Here is a 12753-nt window from a genome sequence, read left to right as displayed (position 1 = left end):
TTTTTCTTCATACACCAAAGAGGGTGGTTTTTCGGTTATGGCGTTTACCTCGATCCGTAGCGACTTTCGAGCGGAATTAGCTTCAGCTCGGACCATCTCGACGTAGCATCGCCGAGTTGCCAGCTGGTCTCCTCGCACTTCTCCCACTTTATCTTCCACCGGGAACTTGATTTTCTGGTGGAAGGTGGAGACGGCCACTCAACTCGCCGAGTCGCCGCCCAAGATAACATTATCTTTGAGGGAGAGTCGACAACGACGAAGTTTGTAGTCCACGTCCTTCCGAGCGGCTCCTCTCCGGTGAGAATAGCGGTCGGACTTGTCCCCAAGAACTTCATGCCGTAAACCCGTGAGGGGGTTGTCATGGGTAGCGGCTCGGCTCGATCTATTTGCAGTTGGTCAAGGCCTTCTTGAATATAATATTGACCGAGCTTCTGTATCGATAAACGCGGTGAATAGTATAGTTAGCTATTACCGCTTGATGAGGAGAGCGTCATCATGTGGCACCGACTCCTTCCAGTCCCCGGCCCGAATGATTTCGGACCGCCGCCCGTTCTTGGCTCAACTTGACCGCATGGATCTGGACATCGGCGCTTGTCTTCCTTGCTTTGTTGGAGTCGCCTCCGGTCGCCCCCCCCCCCCAGCGATGATGTTGATTTCGCCTCGGGAAGTGTTACTTCTATTTTCTTATTCCCGAGCGGACGACCTAGGCCGTTCCTTAGACACCCGGGGATTGTCCTCGTGCCTCTAAGGGTGATACCGCTCGAGAGACTGTCGTCGATCGGCTTCACGGTGTCGTTGTCGCCTGTCGGACGATGGCGATCGACGGTGGCCACCCCGGGGCACGGGGTGGGCGATCAGGGGAAGGCTCCGGCAATCTCTTGTATTATGTGTGTCCGTCCGGTGGAATGAGCAAAACATTGGGGTCCATACCTTCTTTTTAGGTTTGGGCCGCCCGGCAGATACTTCTTGAATGGCGTGGGATCTTGCATGTGGCTGAGGGCGGGCTGCTTCAGCTCGCGGTCCTCTAGGCGGCTGGTGACCAGTGTGAGGCTTCCGCTCGACAGGGGATTGTCGCTCGATTGGAGCTTCTTTCCTTCGGGCCGCTTGGGCTTCCTCCACGTTGATGTACTCGTTGGCCTGGTGCAGCATATGATCATAATCCCGGGGTGGCTTTCGAATGAGCGAGCGGAAGAAGTCACCATCTGTCAGACCCTGAGTGAATGCATTCATCATTGTTTCTGAGGTGGCCGTTGGGATATCCATGGCCACCCGGTTGAATCGCTGGATGTAAGCTCGGAGCGATTCTCTGGGCTCTTGTTTGATGGCGAATAGACTAACACTGTTCTTCTGATAACACCGACTGCTTGCAAAATGGTGGAGGAAGGTCGTGCGGAAGTCCTTAAAACTTGTGATGGATCCGTCCGGCAGCCTCCGAAACCACCGTTGCGCCGATCCCAAGAGAGTGATAAGGAATACCCGGCACTTTACTCCATCTGTGTATTGGTGTAGGGTAGCGGTGTTGTCAAACTTACCCAGATGATCGTCCGGGTCGGTGGTTCCATTGTATTCCCCGATCGTCGGTGGAACATAATGCTTTGGAAGAGGGTCCCGCAGGATGGCCTCTGAAAATTGTCGGTTGATCCGCTCGGGCGAAGCCTTTTCTGTTGTCTCGCATGGGCGCCACATCGGATGAAAATCCTCGATCACGGTGAAAATTGCAACCGGGGCGTCTGAATAGGGCGATGAAGCGGGCCGTGGCCGGGGTGCTTCCGCTCGGCTTTGCAGGCCGCTGTTGCTCCATCCGCTCGGCTTGTGCCATGTTTCATTGTTCCACGAGCTTAGTGCCCTTGACTCGATCGGCGTCCGAGCTCCTCCGTGGAAGGCGTCATTGTCTGATGGTCCCACCGTCCATTGCTTCCGCTCGGATGCGTGCGTTCCCAGACGGCAAATTGATCCTGCGGCGAATCGATGGATCTTTGGGCACGTGGCTCCGCACCGATGGCGTGGCTCTTTGAGTATGAGAGCTCCAGACTGCAAAGTCGAGGCCGGAAGGGGTTCAGCGGCGACCCTCACGTCAAGTCGGGCAAGAGAAGCGAGTGGCTTGAAATGAAGGATCGCATACCTCGGCGAAGTATGAAGGCTCTTATAGGCTGTGGGGAGGCTTGCGCACACCTACCGAGGTGTACGTGTCCTGGCACCTACTTAGCATGAGTTTGTCGAGAACATGCCTAACACCAACTACTACTGATCCATCACCTCTTTGATGGGACGAAGATCATTCCTTGATTGCGATTCTATGTATGGCCTGGTTGTCGAACATACCTGCTGTCAGAGAATGATGTTCCCTAATGTCCCCTTGCCCTTGTCTTCTTTTCCCTGCCGCTAAGCGTCCAATCGCTCGGCCATCTACAATCGTCTGACGGGGCCTAAGTATAGGTCCGACCGGGTGATTGGCTGAGACGGCTTCCACAGTCTGGATGTTTCACGCTTCGGCAAAGCGGGTTGCCCGCTCGGCCAGGCGAACCTGTTCCCATGAGCGTCGGAACCCCGAGTCCTCGCCGGGTCGTTTTTGATTCTGCTAGAATCCCGCTCGTCCGGTCGGCATCCCCTTTTCCGGTCGGCCGTTTGACCTTTGACCTCCACGTGGCGTTGACTTCCCTCAAAGGGGGTCCCCCGTCGTTACCGCCGGATCAATAATGAAAAAGTATTGAGATAAAAGTAAAAAATTACAAGAAAAATAGCTAAACAAGTCATTTTGAATCATATTTAGGATTATTCAGTTCGGGTTCAGATTGGTCGAGTTTGAATTTAGGATTGAATTCGAATTCGGATCGAATTCGAGTCAAGATATTTTTTAAAAAATCGACCCAACCCAAATTGTCAACCTTTGGCGAGATGGCAACAAAGAGAGTTTGAGGATTCTAAATATTTAAATTTTTGTATAGAAATGAACTAAAACCTAGTTGTATTATTGGTTTTTATCATCATCATCATCAACCAAAGCCAGCCAAATTGTATTGGTTTTTGTTATCATCAAGAACCAAAACCAACCCATTCGAGAAGGAAATTCCTGAGTTGGTGTGGGAGTATTAATGTGGATAAGGACCATTACTCGATGTCCAAGCTATAGCAAACTACTATGATAATCCCCCTTCATTAAAAAAAATCAATGAAGGAAATTCCTGAGTTAATGTGGGAGTATTAATGTGGATAAGGATCATTACTCGATGTCCAAGCTATAGCAAACTACAATGATATTCTCCCTTCATTAAAAAAAAATCAATGTGGGACTACAGTTCCATGCTCTTCACCCTTTGTAGTATAGTCTCATGTCATACCAGGAGTTTCTAGCCTCACTTCACCCTTCTCCACCGAAGCACTCCGTCAATATAACAACTCATTTTGTTGGGATCACACTTTCCTTTTTCTACTTCAATGATGTCACTTAGAAGGCTCTTGGTGGCAAATCTTGATATTTAAATTACACTTGGTCGGGTGCGCCTGAATCTTGCAATAGTGCAACGCAAGAACGACACACGAGGATTCCAATAGCAAGCTATTGAAATAATCCCTCTCCGCATAAAAAATAATTTAATATCATAGTGGACCAATGGCCCACGTATCAGATATTAAACTGATAAGAACAGATACTACACTTGATCTTAGCCAAAAGGCCGAGAAAGGTATGAATTTTATTTTTCCATCCTACCTTCTTTTAAAGATCCAAATAGCACACAAAGCGCTTAATTCAACGATGTGGGACTATAGTTCCATGCTCTTCGCCCTTTTTAGTATTGTCTCATGCCATAATAAGTCAATTACTACAGTACATAAAAGAAAAATATGAACAAAAACAAGGAAACACTACTAGTCCCACACCGACTCAATGAAAATTATACCAAGTCCTTAATTTCTTCAAGCACTTCAAATAAATGAACGTGAAAATAAAAATAATATCATTTGTTAAATGACATGTTTCTTTAGCAGATCTACTCTTATTAGATATTGATATGAACTGATGAAGAATTTTAAAACCAACAATTGATCATAATCCCTGCTATATATATATATATATATATATATTTATATATATATAAAATTTAATTCTATTTGATTAAAATGAATATTTCAAAAGTTAAATAAATAATATTAAATTATATTTTATTTTCATAATTTTAATTATGTGAATACTTATTCAACACATAACTAAAATGATTATGTAGGTTAATTTAAATCAGATTTAGTAAATTTGTATGATACGATAAAAGTTGTAGTATAAAATCTTACTCTAATATTTTTTTTCTTCTTCTATAAATGTATTGAGGGATTTTTTTTTCTTTTATTTCTGACAACTTTACACAAGCTTAAGAGTAAGGTTCAACGGTAAGGTGAGACTAGGAGTGTTAAAAATAAATTCAATCTAATGATTCAATCTAAGTTGAACCGAAAAAAATTAGATTCAGATTAGAAATTTTAGAGTTCGGGTCATATTCGGATTGAAGAGTTTTGGGTTGAAAATTTTCGGGTCGGATTTGGATCGGATTCAAGTTGACCTGAATTTGACGATTAGTGAATTTGTTGGGAGTTAAATTAAATTTTCTTTTAAAATTAAAATAATTTTATGTATATTAATATTAATGTTATTATGATAATGAAAAAGTATTGAGATAAAAGTAAAAAATTATAGAAAAAAAATAGCTAAACAAGTTATTTTGAATCATATTTAGGATTATTCAGTTCGGGTTCAGATTGGTCGAGTTTGAATTTAGGATTCAATTCGAATTCGGATCAAATTCGAGTCAAGATATTTTTCAAAACAATCGACCCAACCCAAATTGTCAACCTTTGGCGAGATGGGAGAGAGTTTGAGGATTCTAAATATTTAAATTTTTGTATAGTAATGAACTAAAACCTAGTTGTATTATTGGTTTTTATCATCATTAACAACCAAAGACAGCCAAATTGTATTTGTTTTTGTTATCATCAAGAACCAAAACCAAGAAGGAAATTCCTGAGTTAATGTGGGAGTATTAATGTGGATAAGGATCATTACTCGATGTCCAAGCTATAGCAAACTACAATGATATTCTCCCTTCATTAAAAAAAAATCAATGTGGGACTACAGTTCCATGCTCTTCACCCTTTGTAGTATAGTCTCATGTCATACCAGGAGTTTCTAGCCTCACTTCACCCTTCTCCACCGAAGCACTCCGTCAATATAACAACTCATTTTGTTGGGATCACACTTTCCTTTTTCTACTTCAATGATGTCACTTAGAAGGCTCTTGGTGGCAAATCTTGATATTTAAATTACACTTGGTCGGGTGCGCCTGAATCTTGCAATAGTGCAACGCAAGAACGACACACGAGGATTCCAATAGCAAGCTATTGAAATAATCCCTCTCCGCATAAAAAATAATTTAATATCATAGTGGACCAATGGCCCACGTATCAGATATTAAAATGATTATGTATGATAATTTAAATCAGATTTAGTAGATTAGTATAATACGATAGAAGTTATAGTATAAAATCTTACTCTAATATTTTTCTTTTTCTTCTTTTATAAATGTATCGAGGGACTTTTTTTCTTTTATTTCTGACAACTTTACAAAAGCTTAAGAGTAAGGTTCAACGGTAAGGTGAGACTAGGAGTGTTAAAAAGTAATTCGATCTAATGATTCAATCTAAGTTCACCCAAAAAAAATAGATTCAGATAAGAAATTTTTGAGTTCGGGTCATGTTCGGATTGAAGAGTTTTGGGTTGAAAATTTTTGGGTCGGATTTGGATCGGATTCAAGTTGACCTGAATTTGAGGTTTAGTGAGTTTGTTGGGAGTTAAATTAAATTTTCTTTTAAAATTAAAATATTTTTATGTATATTACTATTAATGTTAGTATGATAATGAAAAAGTATTGAGATAAAAGTAAAAAATTATAAGAAAAATAGTTAAACAAGTCATTTTGAATCATATTTAGGATTATTCAGTTCGGGTTCGGATTGGTAGAGTTTGAATTTAGGATTGAATTCGAATTCGGATCGAATTCGAGTTAAGATATTTATAAAAAAATCGACCCAACCCAAATTGTCAACCTTTGGCGAGATGGCAACAAAGAGAGTTTGAGGATTCTAAATATTTGAATTTTTGTATAAAAATGAACTAAAACCTAGTTGTATTATTGGTTTTTATCATCATCAACACCCATAGCCAGCCAAATTGTATTGGTTTTTGTTATCATCAAGAACCAAAACCAACCCATTCGAGAAGGAAATTCCTGAGTTGGTGTGGGAGTATTAATGTGGATAAGGACCATTACTCGATGTCCAATCTATAGCAAACTACTATGATAATCTCTCTTCATTAAAAAAAAAAAAATCAAAGTGGGACAATAGTTCCATGCTCTTCACCCATTGTATTATAGTCTCATATCATACCAGAGTTACTAGCCTCACTTCTCCACCAAAGCTCTCCGTCAATATAACAACTCAATTTGTTGGGATCACACTTTCCTTTTTCTACTTCAATGATGTCACTTAGAAGGCTCTTAGTGGCAAATCTTGATATTTAAATTACACTTGGTCGGGTGCGCCTGAATCTTGCAATAGTGCAACGCAAGAACGACACACGAGGATTCCAATAGCAAGCTATTGAAATGAACCCTCTCCCCATAAAAAAATAATTTAATATCATAGTGGACTAATGGCCCACGTATCAGATATTAAACTGATAAGAACAGATACTACACTTGATCTTAGCCAAAAGGCCGAGAAAGGTATGAATTTTATTTTTCCATCCTACCTTCTTTTAAAGATCCAAATAGCACACAAAGTGCTTAATTCAACGATGTGGGAGTATAGTTCCATGCTCTTCGCCCTTTTTAGTATTGTCTCATGCCATAATAAGTCAATTAATACAATACATAAAAGAAAAAACAAAAATAAGGAAACACTACTAGTCCCACACCGACTCAAGGAAAATTATACCAAGTCCTTAATTTCTTCAAGCACTTCAAAGAAATGAAAGTGTAAACAAAAATAATATCATTTGTTAAATGGCATGTCTCTTTAGTAGATCAACTATTATTAGATATTGATATGAACTGATGAAGAATTTTAAATCCAACAATAGATCATAATCCCTGATATATATATATATATATATATATATATATATATATAATTTAATTCTATTTGATTAAAATGAATATTTCAAAAGTTAAATAAATAATATTAAATTATATTTTATTTTCATATATTTAATTATGTGATTACTTATTCAACACATAACTAAAATGATTATGTATGTTAATTTAAATCAGATTTAGTAGATTTGTATGATACGATAAAAGTTGTAGTATAAAATCTTACTCTAATATTTTTTTTCTTCTTCTTCTAGAAATGTATTGAGGGATTTTTTTTTCTTTTATTTCTGACAACTTTACACAAGCTTAAGGCTCTGTTTACTTGGAAGAGTGGAAAACAAAATTAAGGAAAAGTTTCCACGGTGGAAAAGTTTTCGCCGTTTACTTCATTAATATTTTCCGAAGGAAAAGTAACGCAATTCATCAGCGGATAATTTTGGAGCCAAAATCGATCACCTCAAAATCGGACGGAAAGAAGCGGATGGAAAAAAAAAATGACGCATGTACCCCTTTTGCATTCACAAAATTACACCATATACCAAAAAAAATGACGCATGTAGCCTTTTTAACTTACAAAATTACACTATGTACCCAAAAAATGACGCATGCACCCTTTTTTATTTACAAAATTACATCATAAGTATTCACCTTTCTCTATCAAGGTAAACAAGTGTGCAAAGGAAAAGATTTCTTTACCCTTTCTTTTCTCTTCCTCCAAAGATAACTTTCTATCGTTGATTCCTTTCCTTTCCTCATCCACACTCTAGAGTAAACATAGCATAAGAGTAAGGTTCAACAGTAAGGTGAGACTAGGAGTGTTAAAAATAAATTCAATCTGATGATTCAATCTAAGTTGACCTGAAAAAAATTAGATTCAGATTAGAAATTTTTGAGTTCGGGACATGTTCGCATTGAAGAGTTTTGGGTTGAAAATTTTTGGGTCGGATTTGGATCGGATTCAAGTTGACCTGAATTTGACGTTTAGTGAATTTGATGAGAGTTAAATTAAATTTCTTTTAAAATTAAAATATTTTTATGTATATTAATATTAATGTTAGTGTGATAATAAAAAAGTATTGAAATAAAAGTGAAAAATTATAGGAAAAATAGCTAAACAAGTCATTTTGAATCATATTTAGGATTATTCAGTTCGGGTTCAGATTGGTCAAGTTTGAATTTAGGATTCAATTAGAATTCGGATCGAATTCGAGTCAAGATATTTTTCAAAAAAATCGACCCAACCCAAATTTTCAACCTTTGGCGAGATGGCAACCGAGAGAGTTTGAGGATTCTAAATATTTAAATTTGTGTATAGTAAAGAACTAAAACCTAGTTGTATTATTGGTTTTTATCATCATCAACAACCAAAGACAGCCAAATTATATTGGTTTTTGTTATCATAAAGATCCAAAACCAACCCATTCGAGAAGGAAATTCTTGAGTTGGTGTGGGAGTATTAATGTGGATAAGGACCATTACTCGATGTCCAAGCTATAGCAAACTACTATGATAATCTCCCTTCATTAAAAAAAAATCAATGTGGGACTAGAGTTACATGCTCTTCACCCTTTGTAGTATAGTCTCATGTCTCCCCTTCTCCACCAAAGCACTCCGTCAATATTACAACTCAATTTGTTGGGATCACACTTTCCTTTTTCTACTTCAATGATGTCACTTAGAAGGCTCTTGGTGGCAAATCTTGATATTTAAATTACACTTGGTCGGGTGCGCCTGAATCTTGCAATAGTGCAACGCAAGAACGACACACGAGGATTCCAATAGCAAGCTATTGAAATGAACCCTCTCCCCATAAAAAATTAATTTAATATCATAGTGGACCAATGGCCCACGTATCAGATATTAAACTGATAAGAACAGATACTACACTTGATCTTAGCCAAAAGGCCGAGAAAGGTATGAATTTTATTTTTCCATCCTACCTTCTTTTAAAGATCCAAATAGCACACAAAGCGCTTAATTCAACGATGTGGGACTATAGTTCCATGCTCTTCGCCCTTTTTAGTATTGTCTCAAGCCATAATAAGTCAATTAATACAGTACATAATAGAAAAATATGAACAAAAACAAGGAAACACTACTAGTCCCACACCGACTCAATGAAAATTATACCAAGTCCTTAATTTCTTCAAGCACTTCAAAGAAATGAACGTGAAAACAAAAATAATATCATTTGTTGAATGGCATGTCTCTTTATCAGATCAACTCTTTGTTAGGATCCTTTGTACTCGGCTAGAGAGGGGGGTGTGAATAGCCGCCCCAAATCGATCGCGTTTCTTCCTACAATTCGTTAGCGCAGCGGAAAAATAAACTAGAAACGAAAAGAAGAATATCAAACCTTAGACGCAGCGATGTAACGAGGTTCGGAGATGATACTCCTACTCCTCGGCGTGTCCGTAAGGTGGACGAAGCCTACCAATCCGTCGGTGGATGAGTCCCCGGAAACCCGGCTAATAGATACTCCTTGTGGGTGGAGAAACCTCGCCACAATAACTCGCAACAGCAAGATAGAATACAAGGAATACAAGTAGGAGGACAAGAACAATGTACAAACACTAACTCGCCTTCTCGTCGACTGCCTGTGAAGCAACAACTTCTCGGACAACAGCAGTAGACGATCGAAGCTCACGAAGCTTCGGAGGAGCTCAACAAAACTCAAGCACAACGACTTAGGGGCGGAAGAGGAAGAAAAAGAGGAAAGCACCAAAGCCTTGATCTCCTTTATAACTGCGAAGCGAAGCCGGCGGAGAAGAAATCTAGCGTGCGTCGCAGCGGCTAGTGCTGATCGCGTCGCGTGGACCGATCAGGAACCGATCGGTCCCCGCATCGATCGGATGATTCTGAAAGTTGCCCAACTTTGCCGTTTCGATCGATGCGTGGACCGACCTGCCACGCCGATCGGTCCCGCGACCGATCCCACCTCTCCGGCCGTGTCTCCGATGGTCGTGAGACCGATCAGCTTATGCCGATCGGTCCCCGACCGATCAGTAAGCTTCTTGCCTTCATTTGTTATCGATCGGTCACCGACCGATCGATACCTAACGTATCACCGATCGTGCCCGGCCGATCCGAGCAATTTTGCCCAAACCAAGTCCCAAGTCTCCCAAACCAACATTTGGTCAACCTCGACTGTTGGTACTTATTCCTAGCATCCGGTCACCCTTGACTGCTGAAATTTCCCCCTGATGTCCGGTCACAACCTTTGACCACTTGGACTCTCAACACCGGATGTCCGATCATCCACCGATCCATCGATTTTTCCTCGCCCTCTCACGGACTTCACACTCATTTCACAGCTTCACTCACCGTTTCCTAACATCCCAGTTAGGACTTTCTCTTCACCCTGGCTTCACTCACGGGACTTCCAACGCCTAACATCCCATTAGGACTTTCCCATTCACTGGCTTCACTCACGGGACTTCTCCGTACAAGTCTCCATACTTGGACTTTCCAGTGCCAAGTCTCCATACTTGGACTTTTAAGACTTTCCCACTTGCCAAGCTCCCTGCTTGGACTTTTCCGTGCCAAGTCTCCATACTTGGACTTTTCCGTGCAAGTCTCCATACTTGGACTTTCCAGCATGTAAGCTCCTCTGCGACTTTTCCAAGATCTAAGCTCCATCTTTTTCCTCAGTCTCCATACTTGGACTTTTTCATCAGTCAACAACTGTTGCATCAATACTTTCCCAATCATCTATTCTTGTCCCATATCAAGAATAGAACTCTCTCACGAGTGTCAAATATCAACATGCAACTCAACTAGGTCAATCTTGACCTAAGGTTGCATCAACAATCTTCCCAAGTCAAACATCAAAATACAACTCGAGTCAAGTCAACTCGAGTCGGGTCAACCAGGTCAACCTTGACCTAAGGTTGCACCAACACTCTTATTAGATATTGATATGAACTGATGAAGAATTTTAAAACCAACAAAGATCATAATCCCTGCTATATATATATATATATATTATTAAATTCTATTTGATTAAAATGAATATTTCAAAAGTTAAATAAATAATATTAGATTATATTTTTTTCCATAATTTTAATTATATGATTACTTATTCAAAACATAACTAAAATGATTATGTATGATAATTTAAATCAGATTTAGTAGATTAGTATGATACGATAGAAGTTATAGTATAAAATCTTGCTCTAATATTTTTCTTCTTCTTCTTCTATAAATGTATTGAGGGATTTTTTTTCTTTTATTTCTGACAACTTTACACTAGCTTAAGAGTAAGTTTCAATGGTAAGGTGAGACTAGGAGTGTTAAAAAGTAATTCTATCTAATGATTCAATCTAAGTTGACCCAAAAAAAATTAGATTCATATTAGAAACTTTTTAGTTCGGGTCATGTTCGGATTGAAGAGTTTTGGGTTGAAAATTTTTGGGTCGAATTTGGATCGGATTCAAGTTGACCTGAATTTGAGATTTAGTGAATTTGTTGGGAGTTAAATTAAATTTTTTTAAAAAATTAAAATATTTTTATGTATATTAATATTAATGTTAGTATAATAATGAAAAATTATTGAGATAAAAGTAAAAAGTTATAGGAAAAATAGCTAAACAAGTCATTTTGAATCATATTTAGGATTATTCAGTTCGGGTTCGGATTGGTCGAGTTTGAATTTAGGATTGAATTCGAATTCGGATCGAATTCGAGTTAAGATATTTTTAAAAAAATCGACCCAACCCAAATTGTCAACCTTTGGCGAGATGGCAACCGAGAGAGTTTGAGGATTCTAAATTTTTGAATTTTTGTATAAAAATGAACTAAAACCTAGTTGTATTATTGGTTTTTATCATCATCAACAACCATAGCCAGCCAAATTGTATTGGTTTTTGTTATCATCAAGAACCAAAACCAACCCATTCGAGAAGGAAATTCCTGAGTTGGTGTGGGAGTATTAATGTGGATAAGGACCATTACTCGATGTCCAAGTTATAGCAAACTACTATGATAATCTCTCTTCATTAAAAAAAAAATCAAAGTGGGACTATAGCTCCATGCTCTTCACCCTTTGTAATATAGTCTCATGTCATACCAGGAGTTACTAGCCTCACTTCTCCCCTTCTCCACCAAAGCTCTCCGTCAATATAACAACTCAATTTGTTGGGATCACACTTTCCTTTTTCTACTTCAATGATGTCACTTAGAAGACTCTTAGTGGCAAATCTTGATATTTAAATTACACTTGGTCGGGTGTGCCTGAATCTTGCAATAGTGCAACGCAAGAACGACACACGAGGATTCCAATAGCAAGCTATTGAAATGAACCCTCTCCCCATAAAAAATTAATTTAATATCATAGTGGACCAATGGCCCACGTATCAGATATTAAACTGATAAGAACAGATACTACACTTGATCTTAGCCAAAAGGCCGAGAAAGGTATGAATTTTATTTTTCCATCCTATCTTCTTTTAAAGATCCAAATAGCACACAAAGCGCTTAATTCAACGATGTGGGACTATAGTTCCATGCTCTTCGCCCTTTTTAGTATTGTCTCATGCCATAATAAGTCAATTAATACAGTACATAAAAGAAAAATATGAGCAAAAACAAGGAAACACTACTAGTCCCACAC

The 12753-nt window shown here is 38.9% G+C and overlaps 4 non-coding genes and 2 pseudogenes across 4 annotated transcripts; 1 reads left to right on the top strand and 5 right to left on the bottom strand.

Moving 5' to 3' along the window:
* Positions 1–12753, top strand: part of LOC122022854 — a 74422-nt pseudogene that overhangs the window by 56657 nt on the left and 5012 nt on the right.
* Positions 3491–3687, bottom strand: LOC122025868. The gene has a single exon (XR_006123891.1). It is a non-coding gene; the product is annotated as a U2 spliceosomal RNA (small nuclear RNA).
* On the bottom strand, positions 5320–5501 carry LOC122025985 (annotated as a pseudogene).
* LOC122025880 lies at positions 6580–6777 on the bottom strand. The gene has a single exon (XR_006123902.1). It is a non-coding gene; the product is annotated as a U2 spliceosomal RNA (small nuclear RNA).
* On the bottom strand, positions 8863–9060 carry LOC122026025. Its single transcript, XR_006123998.1, has one exon. It is a non-coding gene; the product is annotated as a U2 spliceosomal RNA (small nuclear RNA).
* On the bottom strand, positions 12364–12561 carry LOC122026015. Its single transcript, XR_006123995.1, has one exon. It is a non-coding gene; the product is annotated as a U2 spliceosomal RNA (small nuclear RNA).

This window comes from Zingiber officinale, chromosome 9B, assembly GCF_018446385.1.
Source record: "Zingiber officinale cultivar Zhangliang chromosome 9B, Zo_v1.1, whole genome shotgun sequence".
Classification (NCBI taxonomy): Eukaryota; Viridiplantae; Streptophyta; class Magnoliopsida; order Zingiberales; family Zingiberaceae; genus Zingiber; species Zingiber officinale.
This window is presented reverse-complemented; position numbering and strand designations above follow the sequence as displayed.